The 19,676-nt window shown below is 49.4% G+C and overlaps 1 protein-coding gene across 4 annotated transcripts in view; it reads right to left on the reverse strand.

Annotated features, from left to right (window-relative positions):
* The window catches only part of KIAA0513 (KIAA0513 ortholog), a 57,741-nt gene that overhangs the window by 35,141 nt on the left and 2,924 nt on the right, over nt 1–19,676 (reverse strand). Inside the window, exon 1 of one of the 4 annotated variants that reach the window (XM_055413013.2) lies at nt 14,113–14,268. The exons of 2 other annotated variants lie outside the window; for them this stretch is intronic. The gene's annotated coding sequence lies outside the window, so the exon portion shown is untranslated. Of the gene's footprint in view, nt 1–8,165; nt 8,298–14,112; nt 14,269–19,676 lie in introns of those variants that run through there. One more of the 4 variants, XM_055413018.2, reaches the window with a different exon arrangement.

Below are 19,676 nucleotides of genomic sequence, written 5' to 3' on the forward strand. Positions count from 1 at the left end.
TACCCCAGATGTCCTTCTCCGGGTGAATGACTAAACAAACTGTGGTGTACCCATCCTAGAGTCGACCTCTCAGCAATAAAATCCCACCACACGTAACACCTTGGTGAAGCTCAAATGCATGATGCTGAGTGAAAAACACCGTCCTTGGAATTTCAGCTACCCCCTGACTCCATTTATAAGACGTGCTCCAAAAGATGGGGCCAGGGGCTGCCAGGAGTTAGGGGTGGGGTGCAACAAACACCAAAAGGAAATGTGGGGGTGACGGAGAAAATGTTTTGTCTCTTAACTGAATTCGTGGTTACACAAATCTGTACGTATTTTCAAATACACAGAACTGGACTCAAAAAAGTCAATTTTACTATTTGTTGTTTAGTCGCTAAGTTGTGTCCAGCTCTCTGTGGCCCCATGGACTGTTAGGCTTCTCTATCTTCCACTCTCTCCCAGAGTCGGCCCAAACTAAATTTTACTATATGTTAAATTTTAAAAAAGAGGTGGAAGCAGCGAGCCAAGTGCCTAGAACAGGGGCTAATAAGTAAATAGTAGCTCCCTTCTCTTATTAAAAAGTGGGGCCCTAGAGACCCCAGACCCCACAGCTCCATGGCTGACGTTCATCCAGCCTAGCGAATGCCCTAGATTTCTTCGTTTGGCAGGTACCTGTGTCCACATTTCTCCCAGGTGTCCATTTGGAACAACACACCCTTCCTGACAAACAGGTCTGGACCTGAATCCTTGGAGAACATGGTCAAACAAATCAGTTCTTTCCATCCCTGTGCCAGCCGAGCTTACGGGACACCACCTGCCTACACGGGGCCACCCTTCCTCTGCACGCAGGCAGGGTCAGACACGTGAGACAAGAGGAGGAAAACTGGGCAGGTCCTCGATCCCAGAGTCCCTCATTTTCCCAAGGTTTCTCTCCTTTGTCTACAGGGAGGAAGGGGCCAAGTAGGAAGAAAGTACTCTGGATCAAGTCAGCTTGGTTTTAAAACAAAACAGGTGAGGCAATGCTAGTAGAATAGCCACATATCACAGGTGTGGGTATGCAGTGGAGACACACAGTAAGAAAGGTTTAATAAGAGAAAAACTCACAGAAACGACTCTCCCTGGATTCTCTACAGGAAGCGCAAATAGCCAAAGGCCAAAGTAACAACAGTCAAGTTAAGAGCAACTCCCTGCATCAGGGAAAGCAGGAGGCGGCGGTGTGAGTGCCTGGCCCACTGGCCTCCCCAGGGCTGAGCACGGCTCCCCACCACCGGGCAGCGTCTCCTTTCCGACTCCCTCCCTCGGCTGGCGGCCACTGGAGGATGAGCCTCACCCATCGGGAATCCAGTCACCACCTCCACAGCTTGTCTCCAGCCTGAGACAAGTACAAAAGCCCAAGCCGGACATAAGCATCAAGGTCAGCCACCGGAGGAGCTCCATTAAGCCTAGTGAGCTGACCACTGGTCTAAGGTCAACAGAGCCTGCAGAAGCTGGAAAACAGGCCCCTTTGCCCCCAACATGTGGGGCAGGGCTCAGTCCCCTCCTCTGCAGTAACAGTGACTTGGGATCACTGAATCTTTGAAATGGGACTCAATTTCAAGAGCCTCCCACAACTGTCTTAAAACAGTCATTGGCCCTCTACTTAAGAACTAAATAAAAGGATCCGCTCCCCAGAGAGCCCTCTCACTTTAAGAGCTTGAGCAGCTCTTGGAGGACCCCGGCCACTCTCTACCCACCCTTTCCTGCCGAGGAAATGAAGGGGAACAAGTCTGTCTGTCAGAGATCACGCCCGTGGCTAGAGATGGACCCCCCTTTCAGTGGAAGGAGCTGCTGGGAGAGTTGAGGGTCTCATGCTTCTGCACACAGAAAACGCAGTCAAAGCTCCTCTCTGGGACCACCAGGGAAGGCCCCGGTCTCTGAGTCACCTCCTTGAAAGCCTGGGCTGGGTGATACAGGAGTCCCTCCCTGGGGACTCAGGGCTCCTGACTTGCACCCCAGGCCCTGGGTCACCTCCTCCCTTCAAGTTCACACTATGGACCCAGCTTCCTCACGACTGACTGGACAAAGGCTGAGCTGCAGAGACTGCACCAAGTGTCCAGGCGGAGAAAAGACAAGACTTCTTTCTGAGCCACTGTGGTTTTCAGGAAACAAGAGATGGGGAAATGCTCATGCCTGCCTAAAAACATGAAGGTCCACGGAAGGCACCTGAGGCAGTTGAAGTCAGTCACACAGGGCAGAACCGCCCAAGAAAGAAAAGACCAGCTCTGTAGGGTGGCATCTGCTCCTGGAAGCAACGTGGCCGCCAGGAAGCGGGCCATGCTCTCTGGGCTCAGCCACACCTGGAGCTCTGCCAGCCATCAGCCCATCCCTCCAACCAAGGCCCAGAGTTCAAGAGAACTGGGGCGATGTCTCTGGGTCCCCTGCCAAGATGAGACAGGGCACCCGCCTCCAGGCCACCACCTCCACAGCTGGTTTTGCTTGTTCCTTCCTGGAGTGACTGGCCTCTGTTTCCCTATTCCGTGTGTGTATGTTGGGGGGGTGGGTGTTAGTTGCAATTGTGTCCAGCTCTTTGTATTCCCATGGACTGTCAGTCCGCCAGGCTCCTCTATCCATGGGATCTCCCCAGCAAGAATACTGGAATATGTAGCCATGCCCTTCTCCAGGGAATCTTCCCAACCCAGGGATCCAACCTGGGTCTGCTTCATTACAGGTGGATTCCTTGTACTGTCTGAACCACCAGGGAAGCCCACTTACTGAGCAAGTGTGTCTTCCTAAAACTCCACTCCAGACTCTCGTCTTAACAGAAGAGATCTCATGTGCTCTTTAGACTGAGTATTCCTGAAAACATGACAGGGAGGAAAGTGTCAGCCCATCAAAGAGACCAGAGCAGCCCTGCTAGGTTGTTCCAGTGACAAGAGGGACAGAGGGACAGAGACAGAGAGGGAGGCAACGGCCCAGCACTGTGGGACCTAATGACAGCATCATCGATTCCACAAAGAAGTCTGAGACGTGAGAGTCTTTTATCAAACTTTTCCAAGATTCTTATACCTCTCATGATAGAAGCTACACACAATTACATTTTCCTAAAAGTTTTCTCCCTTTGCAAATTTGAATTTGAATAAAAGGATAGCAACTGCAGACATCGCAAAACAGACACTGCTCCCAGCTCTCAGCAAGCACCGGAGACCTCCGGCCACACTTGAGCCTGGTGGGCTGCCGTCTATGGGGTCACCCAGAGTCAGACACGACTGAAGCGACTTAGCAGCAGCAATTACAATCAACACTCAGTGTAAGCTCATGACACACCAGGCCCCGAGTTAGTGGTCTATGTGGAGAACCTGCTTTAATTCTCCTTTAACACATGAGCTGCTGCTGCTGCTGCTGCTGCTAAGTCACTTCAGTCATGTCCGACTCTGTGTGACCCCATAGATGGAAGCCCACCAGGCTCCCCCGTCCCTGGGATTCTCCAGGCAAGAACACTGGAGTGGGTTGCCATTGCCTTCTCCAATGTGTGAAAGTGAAAAGTGAAAGTGAAGTCGCTCAGTCGTGTCCGACCCTTAGCGACCCAAGGGACTGCAGTCTACCAGGCTGCTCCATCCATGGGATTTTCCAGGCAAGAGTACTGGAGTGGGGTGCCATTGAGCTAGGTTATTACTATTCCCATTTTATGGCTGAAGAAACTTCAAGGCTTAGAGAAGCTGTCTAAAGAGCTTTTTAGATAAGTACTTTAAACTTACTGTCTAAGGTCACAGAGCTAAGTAAGAAAGTCTAGGTAAGTCCCAGCAGAGTCTGGGTCCATGACCTTGCTGTAAGGCAAGGAGGTAACTGCTCACTGGGAGACAGATAAGCATGCTCCAGGGAGCTGTCAGCGGAGTGGATTACTGCTCCCTCATCAATCCCTACTGGAGAAGACAAGCTATAGGTCTTCCTGTTTGGAAGTGATGCAGGCAATGTCAGCTTTAGCAGTGTGACATTTTTTACAAAGCATTTAAAGAAGTTTTTTAATTCCTACTTTAGTAGAGACTGGCAAACACACGGGGCTTAGTGCTTTTCACCCACAAATGCTAGGTTTTCGTATTAGTTACTCGGGGCCTTAATGGGAAAAAAAAAAAACAAACTAAACGATTTTAAAATAATAATAAAAGAACAAAAGGAGATGTTGGGCTTCCCTGGTGGCTCAGATGGTAAAGAATCCGCTTGCAATGTATAAGACCCTGGTTTGATCTCTGGGTCAGGAAGATCCCCTGGAGAAGGGCATGGCAACCCACTCCAGTATTCTTTCCTGGGAAATCCCATGGACAGAGGAGCCTGGTGGGCAACAGTCCACGGGGTTGCAAAGAGTTGGACAAGATTAAGCAACTAACACTTGCAAAAGAGCAAGAACAAAACAATTATGCACTAAGTGATTCCAGATTTTATTTTACTCGAATAAAACCCCAAAGCGTTAGTGTCAGATGAGACTTTAGATTTCTAGAAGACAGTGGGGGCTGGCAGACAGACGGGATGGGGAGGGGCTTCTCCCCATCTCCAGTGGTTAAAGCAACATGCTTCCAAAGCAGGGGTCCTGGGTTCAATCCCTGGTTGGTGAACCAAGATCCCACAGGCCGCTCAGCATGGCCAAAAGATTTTTTTTTTTAATTTTTTTTAATTAAAAAAAAAAGGGATGGGGAGGCTGACAGGAAGCTCAGAGGAAAGGTGCAGACTCTCGGAAGCGGCTCTAAGATGGGAAATGGTGACACAGGGAAGGGACGGGGTGTCAGCAAAGCAACTGGAGCCCACACTTCGACCCACGACAGCGCCAACCGAGTAAAACAGAGAACAAGGGAGAGGAGGGAGTACTCCTGCCCCGGGGCTGGTGTGGCGTCTCTCCGCTCAGTGCCGAGTCCTGCAGCTTTCCTCATCGAAGGCCAAGGACACAGCCGCTAACTCTCATCTCGGACGGAGGCAGTGCCAGCCTGACAGATGAAACGTGTTATCCTGTAGAGTTCAGGTCATGTGTGTGACCATTTATTAAGTCCTCACCAAGTCATAGGAATTGCGATTACGTTCTAGAGAGACAAAGAGAAATAGTATACGGGCCTTCCTTTCCCAAACACCAACTAAGAAGAGACAGACATAAGTGAATGATTATAGCAAGGGGGACCAGCGCTGTCATTCCAGGATGCAGGCGTGAATGGGAGACTGGAAGCAGACGCAGGTGATACTGCCTGGGGAAGACCTGGACTGCACTGTTCGGGTCAAATCTGGTGGGAGCCTGCCAGCCAGGCAAGGGGAGACACTGCAGAGGAAACAGCACGGGGGACTTCCGACAGTCTAGCGGTCATGGGTGTGGTTCTATCCCTGGTCAGGGAACTAAGATCCTGCATGCTGTGAGGTGTGGCCAAAAAGTAAAAAGAAAGAAAAAAGAAAACAGCAAGAAGCAGCAGGTGAGAGACAGTAATAATCCCCAACACACACATGCGTGCACATACACACGCGTGCACACATGCACACAGATGTTCAGACTTACTCAGACCTAGTCAGAGGACTAAGGATGAGAAAGATCATCAAGTGCGCACAACACCAGTTTGTTTGCAAGTATTCTCTAAAAGTGTAAACCTGAAACTTATTATCAATCCCTTTTCCACCCATAATAGAACGGGAGCTGAACTCTCTGATTTTGGGGGGTGTTCAAATTTAACAAGAATTGAAACAGGTGTGATTCTGCAGTGCAGTCCTGCTTATGAGTGTAAGTACATGTCTGTTTGCTTGCTTAAAAATGTAGATGGCAGATGTTGACTTCGAGGTAGGTGGCAAGAAATGGGTTTCTGCTTCTGCTTTGCTGCAAAGGTTTCCAAACAGCTTCCACGGGCGTAAAACACATGGATCCACGGTTCTCAGCACCGGCTTCTCCAGACGTCTTCCCTGCAGAATTCTAATTCGTGCTGCAAACGCGGAGCGGCATTTTTTTTCATCTCAAAGGCTTTAGCTGGAGGCAGTGCCTGTTTGGTCTGCCCTTTTAGGAAAAGAAATGCTAAGTAGGGGTGGGTTTACATGAAAGGGAGACAAGGGAATGAAAAGACAGGGCCGGCACAGAACCTGTCAAGTTTCTGGAGCCTAATAACCTCCTTGACGTTACCAGAGGCAACTCAGAAATGCAGCCAAGGGGAAGCCACGCTGATCGACAGCAGGGCTCCAGCAGCATGCGTGCTGGATAATTCTCGGCAGTGGGGGCTGTTCTGCGGCATCAGCAGCATCCCTGGCCTCCACCCACGGATGCCTGAAGCACCATCCAGCTGTGATGAGCAGAAGGTCCCTAGATGTTGTCCGCAGTCGAAATCCCTGATCTAGATTAACTCTGAGCACTGACAGCACCACAGAGCCTCAGTCTTGTTCACTGCTTCCTTTTGAAAATCCTTTTCTTGGTAGTATCACCGTCACCCTGCAAATAAGCTCAGTAAAGAACTATCGCGATGGGCCTGTGACATACCCAAGTCCTGACATGAAGCAGTTAGGGACATACGAGAAACAGGAAGCCTTGTGCATGAAATTCCCCTGATTAAAGGAGGCTCTAAGTGGCAGTGACGACTATTCAGTTGCCTCTGGGATGTGAAGAGAAAGGAGATGTGGTTCGCTTGTTCGGTCATGTGTTTGTTTGATCACTCAGCAAACATTCTTGAGCATCACAGGGTGCCAGGCGCTATGCCAAGTGGACAAGGCAAACAAGTCCAGGCCTCCAGGAGCATGTGCTCAAATCAGAGAACAGAGGTAAATAGGAGGCTCATGCTCCCCATCCTAACTGTAGTGATGAATGAAACAAAAGCGCAAGCGGGACAGGACTGCAGCCACTGTCCCTGTATGGCCATTGAGCCAGGGAACGTGACCCACTCAAACTGAGATGCGCCAACCGCACAGACCCCAGACTAAGTGTAGGAAGAGAATGTAAGCTGTCTTGTTAACAATTTTTATATTGACCAGATATGTCAATGATCATGTCCTGGGCATACTGGATTAAATAAAATCTACTGTTAAAGTTAACTGGGACTGTTTCATTGACTTGTTTGCGCGGCTGCTAGAAACTGAAGCCTACACATGTGGCTCACCCTGCCCTTCTATTCCTTCAGCCTGAGAAATCTCCACTGCCCACCAGCAGCCCGGCCCCAGCAAAAGGCAAGTTCACAGGCTCTGTGGTGGGAATAAAGTTGGCCTGGTCGAGGTTGGCAGGGTTGCCGCCTGCTAGGCAGGGGCTTGGGAGCCAAGTTAAGGAGTCAGGGTTTCATCCCAGGGGCACTGGGGGAGACCTGGAGGGTTTGCCTCAGGGGAACACCACGGTCTGATTTTAACTGTACAAAGATGCTGCGCTCTGGTGGCTGTGCAGAGATGGGGCAGGTGAGGACAGAGAGGGACCACTGGGCGGGAGGGGTCAATCCCTGGGACCCCTCAGGTTTTGGCCCCTTGGGGTGACCTGACAGATGGAAGTCCGAGATGCTGCTTCCTTCATGGGGCACAAGGGTCTTAATAATTCCCTGTACGTTACATTTGATTATGTGGACAACCTTTACTCCACGACAACAGGAAAATGAAATTTTTTCATCATCCAGAGTGGGCCTCAGGCTCCTGAGAGTGATCCTGCTGCTTCTCGAAGTCTAGCATAACCTGCCTCCCTCCAGAGAGGGAAGTGGACCAGCTTCCCTCCATAAACTGGTTTCCTATTTCCTGTGCATCACCACACGAATTAAGCTTTTCACTGTTCCGATCTCACTGAACTGTTTGACTTCATTCTTGGCATTTACCATGAACTTGCAGTTCGGTTTACCTTTCTTCTCTTGTGAGGGTTCCCCCCACACACACACTTTTCCTGGGCTCTATTTTTGCATCTTCGCTTCCCTGCTTCACCCTCAAAGCCCCTCACTCAAGGATGTCGGCTGAACAGTAACCCTCCCAGTTCATTAACTCTGGCATTTTCCGTTTGTGCTGCTCTTTCTAGATTCTCCTTTTCCCCTGCTTGTTGGTCATCACTGCCACCGGTGAGTCATCGGCTCTGAGTCATGCCTGGCCGGGATGCACAGGCCTCGGAGCACACCTGTCTGTGAAAGGCTGGCCTGTGGGAACCCGGCCCAAACCCAGCACAAGCTGCCATATGTGGATTCAGTAACGAGGAGAAAAAACAATCCCCTTGACTCTTTTTTTTTCCCCTCCAGATTTACCATTTCTTTTGGTGGAGATGATTCCCACGGTGCGATGTGTCTTGATCATTCACTTTGCATCTTCAGAGGCAGAAGGAAGTTTCCCGAATGAGCCCAGAAGGCCCCACGGACGAGAGGCTTTTTTTCCATGATGTCCCTCCTCTGTCATGGGACACAAAGTGTCACCCCATGTGCCATGCTGGGACCACTGCCTTTTGAGAATTATGGAAGATACCACCAAACTGTGTGTCAAACACAGAGGATGGGCCCCACACCAGAGCAGGAAACAGAAGAGAGGAGCTGTAAACACAGCTTGGTCCCTGGACCAGACCTGTGTGAGCCCGAGAGCCGGCGCTGCCCTGACAGGCTGTGGACGGGAGGCACACGGGCCTCCTTGCCAGGGCGAACCCTACAGTTCAAGGCACCGGATCCGAACCCACAGATACAACCTCTGCTCCCACATTCCTCCCTGAAGGCCCCATGCTTTACCAGTACAGATTCCTTTATTTCTAAGCATCTCCCTTCTAAATATAAAACTCTTGGCAGAGGTGTTGCCATCAACTCTCAGCACCTGGGAACAGACCAGCCTAACAGGTCCCCACAGCAAGGGGTCTGAAAAGGCAAGAGGCGTGAAATGATGGGAGTGCAGTGTGTGGGATGACATGGGGTGGGGTGGGGTGGGGGTGGCACTTGGGGACATAAAAGGACATCCAGTCTCTGCAAAGAGACACAGAAATGGGCAGAGATGGTGCCACTGGGAAGAAGACTGGGAAGCCAGGGGACAGGAGGTAGAGACAGAAATCACTTTTCCTTGGACACCTTCCCATATCATTTGAGTTTTGTACCATCTGCATGAATTACCCAGCCAACAAAATATTAAATAGGGGAGGGGTGGGTATTGGGTATCTGGGTGAGACGAAGCCAGCAATAAAAAGGCCTCTGAAGAAGGGACAGGTTACACTGGCCTCTCTGCTCGCAGGCTGCCTTGCTCTCACCACCCCCAACCCCACTCTCCACCCACCAGGCCCAAATCACAAGTTTTTCTAGCAACTCCTGCATGGCCCTTTTTCTGAACCTTTTTTAAGGTCAAAATCTGAGATACTGAAACTCAGAATTCTCAAAAGTCTTACTTAAAAGCCCCTCAGAATCACTGGGAAAGTCCCACAAAGGAAAAATGTGACTCCTCTGATGTGGCCTCTGGCTCCGACCGACTGCGCGAGGCCTGACACGGGAACATCGTGTCCAGCTGCACCGTTTATCTCACCATCAGGAAGCCAACCCTCCACCACAAGGATGGGGACAGAAGTGTGCCAAGGGAGCAGTCATCCCCCCAGGGCCCTCTGGAGCTGTCGGGGAAACTCCGCATCCCGTCCCGGGCTGGAGCCACCAGGGAGACCTTGCCACCAGCGGCTGTGGGGAGAGGCCACGGGCTCTGCAGTCAGTTGGGAGGTTTGTGCGGTCCTGGATGACCCTGCACAAGTCACTCTGTGGCTCAGACCCTCCCTCTCCTTGCCCGGGACACACCTAGAGCATAAGCTGTAAGGATCACAAATGCTTTAGGTACAAACATCCAAATCCATGTCATTAGCCCGAAAAATAACCCAGCCCCCTCCTACCAGTTTTACCCCTTAAAATGTTACTGGATCTTGAAGTTAGAAGGTGTTATGCTTTGAGCATTCCATGAACTGAACCATGTTGAAAGAGATGCTGAGGGACCTCCCTGGTGGTCCAGTGGCTAAGACTCTGTGGTCCAATGCAGGGGACCTGGGTTCTAGATCCCACATGCCACAACTAAATATCTTGCATGCCAAAACTAAGACCTGGCGGAGCCAACTAAATAAACATTATTTTTTTAAAAATCATAAAGTCATAATGGAATAGGTTGGGCCCCAAATCCAATTTGACTGTCCTTATAAGAGACAGGGAGACACACACAGAGGAACAATACTGTGAAAACACACATACATACATACAGACACACAGGGAGAAGGCCATGTGACCACAGAGGCAGGGATGGGGGTCACGCAGCTGCAAGCCAAGGAACAGAAAGGGTGGCTGGAAACCCCCAGAGGCTGAGATGGTGGGAGGAACAGATATTGCCTCTGAGACCCCAAGAAGGAACCAACACTGCTGACACCTTGATTTTGCACATCTTGTCTCCTGATCTGTACGAGAATACTGATCTCTTCCTTAAAATCCCCCAGTTTGTGGTATTTTGTTACAGCAGCCCTAGGAGACTCATAAACTGATCTGGTTTTACCATCTGTCTAAAGCCTAAAATTCTCTGGCCTGACAGCCAGTCGACCAGTCTACGGATGGCTGTCTCTAGTAAGAGAAGACTAACTCATTATCTGCCAGTGCAGCAATCCCTCTTTTCTTTGACAAGGTCTGCTGTAAACAACATTCATTTAGCAAATATTTATTGAGCACGTACTATGTCAGGCAGTTTCTGGGGCACTGTTGATACGATGTTATATGGGAGCCGACTCGAAAAGTACACACACATATGGCCATTTCTGATACCAGCGACAAAGGTAAAACAACACAACATGAGCAAAGTGGGTTGGGGACCAGGAGGAAATTATCTGAATTGTTAGGGGAGGTCCCACTAGGCTTGTGATGCTGGTCCAGTGACTTGAATGACAAGGAGGCAGCCACAGGAGAGTCTGGCTGGAGGAACAGCCAGTGCAAAGGCCCTGAGACAGAGCAAGTTAGACCCAGTCAAGGCGCAGAAAGAAGGAGGGACTTTTGTTGAGGGAGAGAGTGGCAACTGATGAAGCTGGAGCAACAAGGAAGGCCAGTCAGTCCTTGCATAGTGGGCCCAGGTAAGAAGCTTGCATCTGATCCCAAGACTACTGAGATGTCACTGGGGAGAGACATGATCTGATTCAAAGTTGTTTTTGTTTTAAATCACTCTGGGACTTCCCTGGTGGTACAGTAGCTAAGAATCTGCCTGCCAATTCAGGGGACACAGGTTCAATCCCTGGTCTAGGAAGATTTCATATGTTGCTGAGCAACTGAGCCTGCAAGCCACAACTACTGAGCCCGAATGCCACCACGACTGAAGCCTGTGCACCTGGAGTCTGTGCTCCTCAGCATGAGACCTTTCACCTTTGTCATTCCAGATCTACACATCCACTGATGCGCCCCAGACTGCCTTGATGTTTTTTAAATTGTTTTGTACCACTGACCTGCTGAAACACACTCAGATAACCTCCTCTGGTGCCCTTTTTCAGATCTAGATGTTCAGAGCTAGAAAATGGGATTCAAGCTTACTCTTCCCTAATGAGAACAGCTCTGCCCTCTTTAAAAAGAAAAAAAAAAGCATCGCCATAACGCAAACAATGCCATGTATAAAAAAAAAACTGGATAAAACAAACAAAAGTGCTGGGTCAACTCGACAGGTTTCACAACCACTGCATTCTTCTTCCGGGTGGAGGACAAGGAAAACGATTATGGCAAGTGTCCCTAGAATTGCCTTGGTCTGTTGCATCACACGGCTGAAGACACCTAGACTATTAGGAAACTCTGAGCGCTTGAGCAAAATACTCTCCCTGCAATCATACTTCCCACTAGGTTTCTCAAAGACCTATAAACAAATCTGAGTACACGCAGACGCTCAAGCATGGGGTAGAAGGAAGTGGTAGAGAGCATCTATGCTTGAGACATGCTGTCTTAGCAAGCAGGGAAAGCGGCGGGAGACAGGGATGCTGGGACTCCCTCGGGCCCTGGGATGTGTGTGTCATCTGCCTGCATCCTGCTCAGCAGAGCAGTGATGGGCCACTGCATCTGGTGTCAGACAGCTAGGCTTACCACTCTGCTTTGCCGCTACTAGCTAAGTGACCATGCGCAAGCCATTTAGTCTCAGTTTCCTCATCTGTGACATTTATGAAGATCAGTTAAGATTCTGTGTGTGAGAGCCCTTTGCAAATTACTCTGTGCTGTAAAACTGAGGGGTTATCATTGGCAATAAGGATTTTTCCTCCTCCCTTTGCATGTCATATGGGTTGACTTTCCCTGACTTTCTCTCTTCCTAGGCTGCTTTTGATGTTTCTTTTCACCTGATTATTTTCTTTTGAGAGAAGGGAAGAGAGACAGAGGCAGGTAGCATGATGACTCATTTCACCTTAAACCTTTCCGAAAAACCATCCTAAAAAATGTGCCCTCAGAGCCATTTTGTTGCTGCTCAGTCGTGTCTGACTCTTTGCGACCCCAAGGACCGTACCCTGCCAGGCTCCTCTGTCCATGAGGTTCTCCAGGCAAGAATACTGGAATGGGTTGCCATTTCCTTCTCCAGGGGATCTTCCTGGACCAAGGATCGAACCTATGTCTTCTGCATTGGCAGGCAGATTCCTTACTGATGAGCCACCTGAGAAGCCCTTCAGAGCCATTTGGGGCCACCCTAAAGCAATTTACCCCCAAAGAACCAAAGCTAATGTCATGCAAAAAGGACCATGTCTAATATCTGTGGATATTCTGCACTGTCTAGAAATCTGTAGCGAATTATTTAAGGTTTGTGATTTACTCAGGTCACTGAGTAGTTTTTCATTGGTCTTAGTTGCTGTGTTCTCAAATAGTACAAACTAACTTCTCATTAACCCACACTAGCCATACAAAAGACAAACACTGCAGAAAATGCCAGGAATGTATTCCAGAGCCAAATCATTAGTTAGAGGTAATCTGCTCAGTAAAGTGCATATGCCTGAGTCCTCAGCCATCTTCATCTCTTTAACGGAAAAAGAACCTCATGAGTCAACTTTCTCATTGTGAGCTGATCTCAACAGCCGATCGCCCTGTGCTTCAAATGCGTAAGCAGTCCTATTTCTGCACCAAGTGGAAATAAAAGCCAGTGACAGCCCAAGGGAGAGATGGAACAAGAGGAAAACACACACTTCCAAACAGAACCAAGGAAAGATGGAAAGAAGCGCTCACGCGTAATACAACTGAATTTTTTTTCTTTGCTTAATTCGGTGTTAAGCATCTTGGTTGCCCTGGTTTAGGTTGAGGGAGGGGGTGCCTCGAATCAAATGCGCTCCAAACCTCAGCTTTAGGTGACAATGGTCTGGAGGGTGACCTGCTCCCTGACAGCTGTCAGCTTGCCTCTATCATTTACACACCCCAGCGAGTCAAGCTGCATGTCAAGCTCCTCACCTGTGCCAGCTCGTGAGTTCCTGCCCAGTCTGCAGGCTGGCACTCTGGCCTCACACTTAACCGGAGTCACAGGAGCTGGTCAGTCCCTACTGACAAGTCCTCCTCCTACTCCCAAACGCAGTCAACCTACAACCCAGGGAAGCCCACACCCCAGGCAAGGCGAAATTCGCACCCAGCTCCAGAAAATCCCCCATCCTGTCCTTTCCAAGACCCTGGTCCCTGGGCCAGGCCACCCTGAACCAGCTGCTCTACACGGCCCCGCGGCCAAGCTCCTCTTGCTCCCGCCCACCGCGGGGAGGAGGGGGCGCCGGGGAGGCGGGCCGAGCCCTCCTCCTGAGCCCCCACACCGCCCCCGCTGCCACCTCAGAAGCAGAGGGGCAGCAAACTTAAAGCCCAGCACGCAGCATAACTCACCGAGTCTTCCCCATCCCGGTTCGAGGAAGCCCTCCCCAGCACGCTCGTCCAGGAGTTGGGGGGTGTCCTCCCCCAAAACGGGGGAACCGGCCCCATGCCTAAGCCACCTGGCGACACCGTCAGCCGCCAGGGATGGGGACACCTTTTCCAGCCGCCCCCAGGGAGCGCCCTGCTCCCCGCAAGGTGGACTCTTGGCCCCCTCTTCCCGTTTCCTCACCTCAGCGCGAGCCGAGGCCGACCCCGCAGAGCCCCCGGGGGCCCCGGTCTCCACCCGACCACCCCTCACCCGCCGGTCCCCGGGCGCTCCGGCTGTCGCCCCGCGGAGAGCGAGCCCCCGCGCCGCCCACAGAGCCCGGAACGCCGTCCCCCTCAAGGGCGCCAGCGGGCCCCCCGCCCCTCTCACCGCGGCGGGGGTCGGCCGGCCGGGCGGGCGCCTTCGGGATCGGCGGTGCGGCCACTGCGCCAGCCCGGGAGCCGAGTCCTTCTGAGGCGCCGGCCCGCGCGAGCTGTCAGTCAGCAGCCCGGGCCCGCCCCCTCCCTGTCCGGACTGCGCAGGCGCGGGGCGGCCCGGAAGCGGCGTCACGTGCTGGGGAGGGGCCGCCGCCCGCGCCCGAACCTCTGAGGCTCTCGGGCTCCTCCGGCCGCGGTCGGGCCGCTCTTCGGAGGCAGACGTGGGCCCCCGTCCCTGGGAGCACTCTTGGGGACCTCTAACAGAAGGTCGCCGCAACCCCGTTTCCTGGATCTGCTAAAAAATTAGGGTGTTCTCCCGGGCCGAGCAGAGCTGTGGGGTGGGGGGTGGGTGCGGGCCGTTCTGCGGGCAGATGAGTGGATTATTTGGTGATTCTGGAGGTGGGGGAGCCCGGGAAGGGAATATAACCTGATTCGGGTTGCTATCCCGCCCTGGTGTCCGCACCTTTAAGACAAGGGTCCCCTTATGCCAGTTCCTGCTCGCCTGTTTCAGTTAAGCTGAAGCCTTGACATTAAGGAACGTACTTGTGAAACAAGTCAGGCAAGGATGTATGGAACGGAAGGGCACTGTGAGGCCGATAGATTTTTTTTTGAAAGGGGGCATCTTAAAAAGCTGATGGATTCCACTTTCTGTTCCAGAACTCCTACGCCCATCAGCATCTTTTCACCAGATAGTCAGTAAACACAATTTTCAGGCTGTCCGGCTTGGGTTTCTTCCACATCTCTTCAAAAGAACAAACCAAAACCACAAAAGGTAAAAAATATGTGTGCTTCGGCACTTATTTTTAAAAAGCTTTTTATTTTATATTGGAGTATAGCTGATTAACAATGTTGTGACAGTTTCAGGTGGACAGCAGAGCGACTCAGTCATACATATACATGTGTCTGGAAGATTTTTCCGTTCAAGAGCAAGCATAGGAATGTAAATGAACACCCCCTCCCCAAAATTTTGGGGTTATGGCAAGCTTGGTTCTAGCACCTAGTGAAACAGACTGAATTGACACTGCAAATTCTCTGAAGACAGTTCCAGAGCTACACTGCAGAGCTATAGTGCACCTTTGGGTGGGTAACTAAGTGTGTCCAACTCTTTTCGACCCCATGGACTGCAGCCCTCCAGGCTCCTCTGTCCATGGGATTTCCCTGGCAAGAATACTGGAATGGGTCACCATTTCCTTCTCCAGGGTATCTTTCTGACCCAGGGATCAAACCCACATCTCCTGCATAAGCAGGCAGATTCTTTACCACTGAGGCACCAGGGAAGCCCTAATAAAGCTCTACCTTTAAACAACCTGGCATCTGAACTAGGGCAGAATGTCAACTTCAGAAAACTAGGGTGGGGGGTGTTCTCTGAAGTCCTAGGAGTTAGGCAGGAGGAACTGGAGTTCTGCCACTTAGAAGACAAGATGACCTGTGGATTGATGATCAAGTGTCTTTCTTGTGCCCCACACATAGAGCTGCTGGTCCCTGGGAATGTGGCCTGTTAAGACTTGTTTGGGAAAGTTTAAGGGACCAATGGGAAGGAAAGAGCTGGGAGCTGCGGTTCTACAAGAGGCGTGGGGCCTTCAGCACCTCAGCTGCTTCTGGTCCATTTCCAATTTGCATGACCAGCTCCGTGTAGTCATCATTTGTGAGAAACCAGACCTCTGGGTGTTTTAAGCTTCGTGTGAATTCAGATAAGTGTAAGATGGCGTTCATTCCTTATGAGGCCACTACAGATGGGGGGCATCCCACAGGCTACAAGACCATCATGAAGACCGTATGGAATGGAGGAGGATCGTATCTGTGGCTGGAGGAAGTCCTCCCTTGGTTCAGTGAGTGAACCCAGCACCAGGAGTGGACTCTTGCAGCCTTGTTCTCACTCTGGTGATACCAACTATTCAGGAAAATTGGAAAATGAGGGTTCATTCAGGGTCAGACTCCATTTGAGGGAAATATCATTTGTCCTCAAGAGATTCATCTATTTCTCCAAACCTATCTCTCCTATCTCTCCAAACCTCATAAAAGATCTTCTGAACTTGCCAGAAGGTTGGAGAGAAGCACATGATATGGCCATTTTACTTAAAAAGGGGAAGAAAGTAAATTCTGCAAACCACAGACCAGTGAACTAGACATTGGGCCTGGGAAACATTCAGGACAGATGACTCATGAAAAACATCTGTGACCCCTCAGAAGAGGAAGCACCAGTTGCAAAGATCAAGTCATGCTGGGGTTAACCATGAAATTTCAAGATATGAAATCTATACTGGTAATTCGAAGAAATATGATAGAACTAGTGTATTTGGACCTGGGATGTATATTTACCAGAATGTAAATGTGTAAGTGACAAAAGTCTAGGCAAACTGGTTTTTCAAAAAGAGGGAATATAGGGACTTCCCTGGTGGTCCAGCGGTTAAGGCTGAGCTTCCACTGCAGGGGGTGCGGGCTTGACTCCAGGTGGGGGAACTGGGGTCCTGCATCCCTCGAGGCACAACCAAAAAAACAAAAAGTGGTAATAATAGGAATACAGTGGCTTACATGACTGAAAAGTTCTGGGGTTGGCCCAGTAGGATCCAGGGGCCAAGTGACATCATCAGAACTTGGTCTCGTCTCTCTCTCCTTCTTGACTGCTTCCCTTTGAGGTGGGCTTCATTCTCAGATCAGGTTCTTTTTTTTCAGGTTTTTTTCTAGTATCTTTAAAAAAATTTTTGAGTATCATTGCTTTACAATTGCTTTGCATTTCTGCTGCACACCAAAATGAATCAGCCATGTGTATACACATTTCTTCCTGTAGAGGGTGCTTCAGGAGCAGGAGGCTATGAGCTCCTCTCCCAGTTGTATGCCCTTCAGCACACTCCCTAAACTCAGGGGCCTGTTTCTTCATCTGAACAAGGGGCCAACCGTGGCACGTTTCATTCATTCATTTGCTGCGTATTGCACTGTCGCAGGAATGAGAGAGAAGGAGAAATTTTTGATAATGTGCCGGGGAGGAAGACACGCTGAAGGGCAGGAGAGGGCCAGCTTGCGATTCCAGGGAACGCAGAGCCCAAGGCACAGGCCTGCTGCCCCTGAGGGCTCTACCTGCAGCTGGAGGCGAGGTGACCCAGTGAAAAGGAATTCAGGAATGTGTCACACCACTTTGGGTTGTTTAGACTTCCTGGACCTTGTTCAACACCTTGGGTTGGAGAGCTTCAGCCTTCTGGCTTCCCTGATCTGGCTGATTCATTCAACATCACAATCTCAGTGGAAAAAATAAGAAACCACCGAAACTCCCTTCTGAAGAAATTTCTGACTTTTCCACTGTACAGCCCTTGGAAGTCTCTTTCTCTCCCACTGTTAAAGTACCAGCATACAGATCATAAATGTACAAGGCTGAATTTTTACCAAGTGAACACTCGTACAACCAGCACCCAACTCAAGAAATAGAATATGGCCAGGCCCCTAGCGTCCCTACCACCATGGTAATCTCGGCCCTGCCCTGTCTTCCTGTACCACAGGTCAGCTTTGCCCAATTGTGAACTTTTATTCAACATCCTATTTGTGAGATTTACTTGTGTGCAGTGTGCACTTTCATTCTGCAGAGTATTATATTTCACTGTATAGGTATACTGCTATCTGTTCATTCTAGCCCCAAACTGCAAACAACCTGCATATCCATGAACAATGCAGTACTGTATTGTGGAACATTCTACCACAAGTCTTTCAATCTGTCTCCAGCAGATACTCCTAACGTTCCTGTGGGGGTGTTTAACAATCACATTCCTGCCCCCAGCAGTGAAGTGGATGGAAGTTCCAGTTTCTCTGCTTGCTCACCAGCACCTGGTGTGTTTTCATGTTAGCCATTCTAGTGGGTGTGTAAATAGTATTTCATTGTGGTTGAAGTTTGCATTTCCCTGATGACTAATGAAAATGAGCATTTTTTCATGTTTGGATTTTCGTCTGTGAAGTACCTGTTCAAGTGTTTTGCCAATTGTTCTATTGGGCTGTCTCATTTATTTTAAATTTTTATGTATTTAAAAATGGATACACGGTTTACAAACCTAACAAGTTACAAACCTATTCCCTGTACATTTTCCCAGGGATTGTATATACAAACATATATATGCCCCAGACCTTCTTTTTCAAATACAGTTTTACACCATAGTTAGTTGGTGATGGACAGGTAAGCCTGGCGTGCTGCAGTCCATGGGGTTGCAAAGAGTCGGACACGATTGAGCAACTGAACTGAACTGACACCATAGGGTTAATATACCTCAAAGATCACTGCACAGTATTCCATTCGTATGTATAACATACTCCACTTAATATACTGACAGCATATAGGGCGATGCAGTTTTTTGCTTCTGCAAACATTCTACTATAAATACTGAAGTGCAAACATCTTTGTGTGCATGAGGGACTCTATCTGGAGGATAAATTGCTGAGTTGGGTCAAAGGGTAAATACAATTAAATTTTTGTGATTTATACTTCTATCTTGCTCTGCAAAGAGCTGAATAAAGTGACATTGCACCAATTTGGTCTTCTGGCCAACACACAGAATCGCCAAACTTTAATGTTCATCAACTGACTAGGTGAAAAATGGGATCTTTTGATACTCTGAAATCTGCATTCATTCCTTTTGCTTTGAGACTGGACATCTTTTCACGTGGTTGAACAGAGCTCCACTTTAAAAGAACTATTTTGTGGGATGAGCTGTACACTAGCCCCTGACGGATACACAGAACTGATCCTGGAGCTGAGATGTCCTCAGTCCTGTGAGGACATCCAATGGTAGGTGTTTGGTTCCATGGGCCTTATGAAATCAAGGAGAGACCAAAAAAAAAGTGTGTTGAACCACAGTCTCAAAATAGGAAGAAACCTTAGAAATCAAGTCTAATCTTGTATTTTTTTAGAGATTAAAAAAAAGCTGAGGCTTAGAGAAGGAAAATGACTTGCAGAAGACCGCACATCAAGTCTGTTGAGAAAGAGATGAAAATCCTTGATAAGAGTTGAATTGGTTTTGTCAGCTGCTGTCATCCTGTTAGATATTTTAATGAATGATTTCATCATGCTATTTCCTTTAGCAACAGCGCAATTTTCAAGTTACAGTAAACAAGTCCATACAAGTGTGGGGGTTGAGGAGAATTACAAGTCTTTCTGTGAAAGACTTTGAAATGGGTCACAAAATTATTGTGTGTCTTCAATAGACAACCAGGGGTTGTCGTGCACACCCTTGGGTTATCTGGGTCTACGGATCTTTTTCTTTGCTTTAAGCTATTTCTAACTCTATAAGTTTTTTGTTTTTGTTTTTGTTTTAATTTATTTATTTGGCAGCATCAGGTCTTAGCTGCAGCACGAGGGATCTTTAGCTGTGGTGAAGGGACTCAGTAGCTGTGGCATGTGCAGGCTTAATTGCCTCCCAGCACACAGGATCTTAGTTCCCAGGCCAGGGATCGAACCCATGTCCCCTGCATTGGAAGGCGGATTCTTAACCACTGGACCGTGCGGGAAGTTCCATTCTATAGGTCTGAAATTTATCTTTT

This window comes from Moschus berezovskii, chromosome 22, assembly GCF_049115385.1.
Source record: "Moschus berezovskii isolate FMDL1 chromosome 22, NW_MosBer_1.0, whole genome shotgun sequence".
Classification (NCBI taxonomy): Eukaryota; Metazoa; Chordata; class Mammalia; order Artiodactyla; family Moschidae; genus Moschus; species Moschus berezovskii.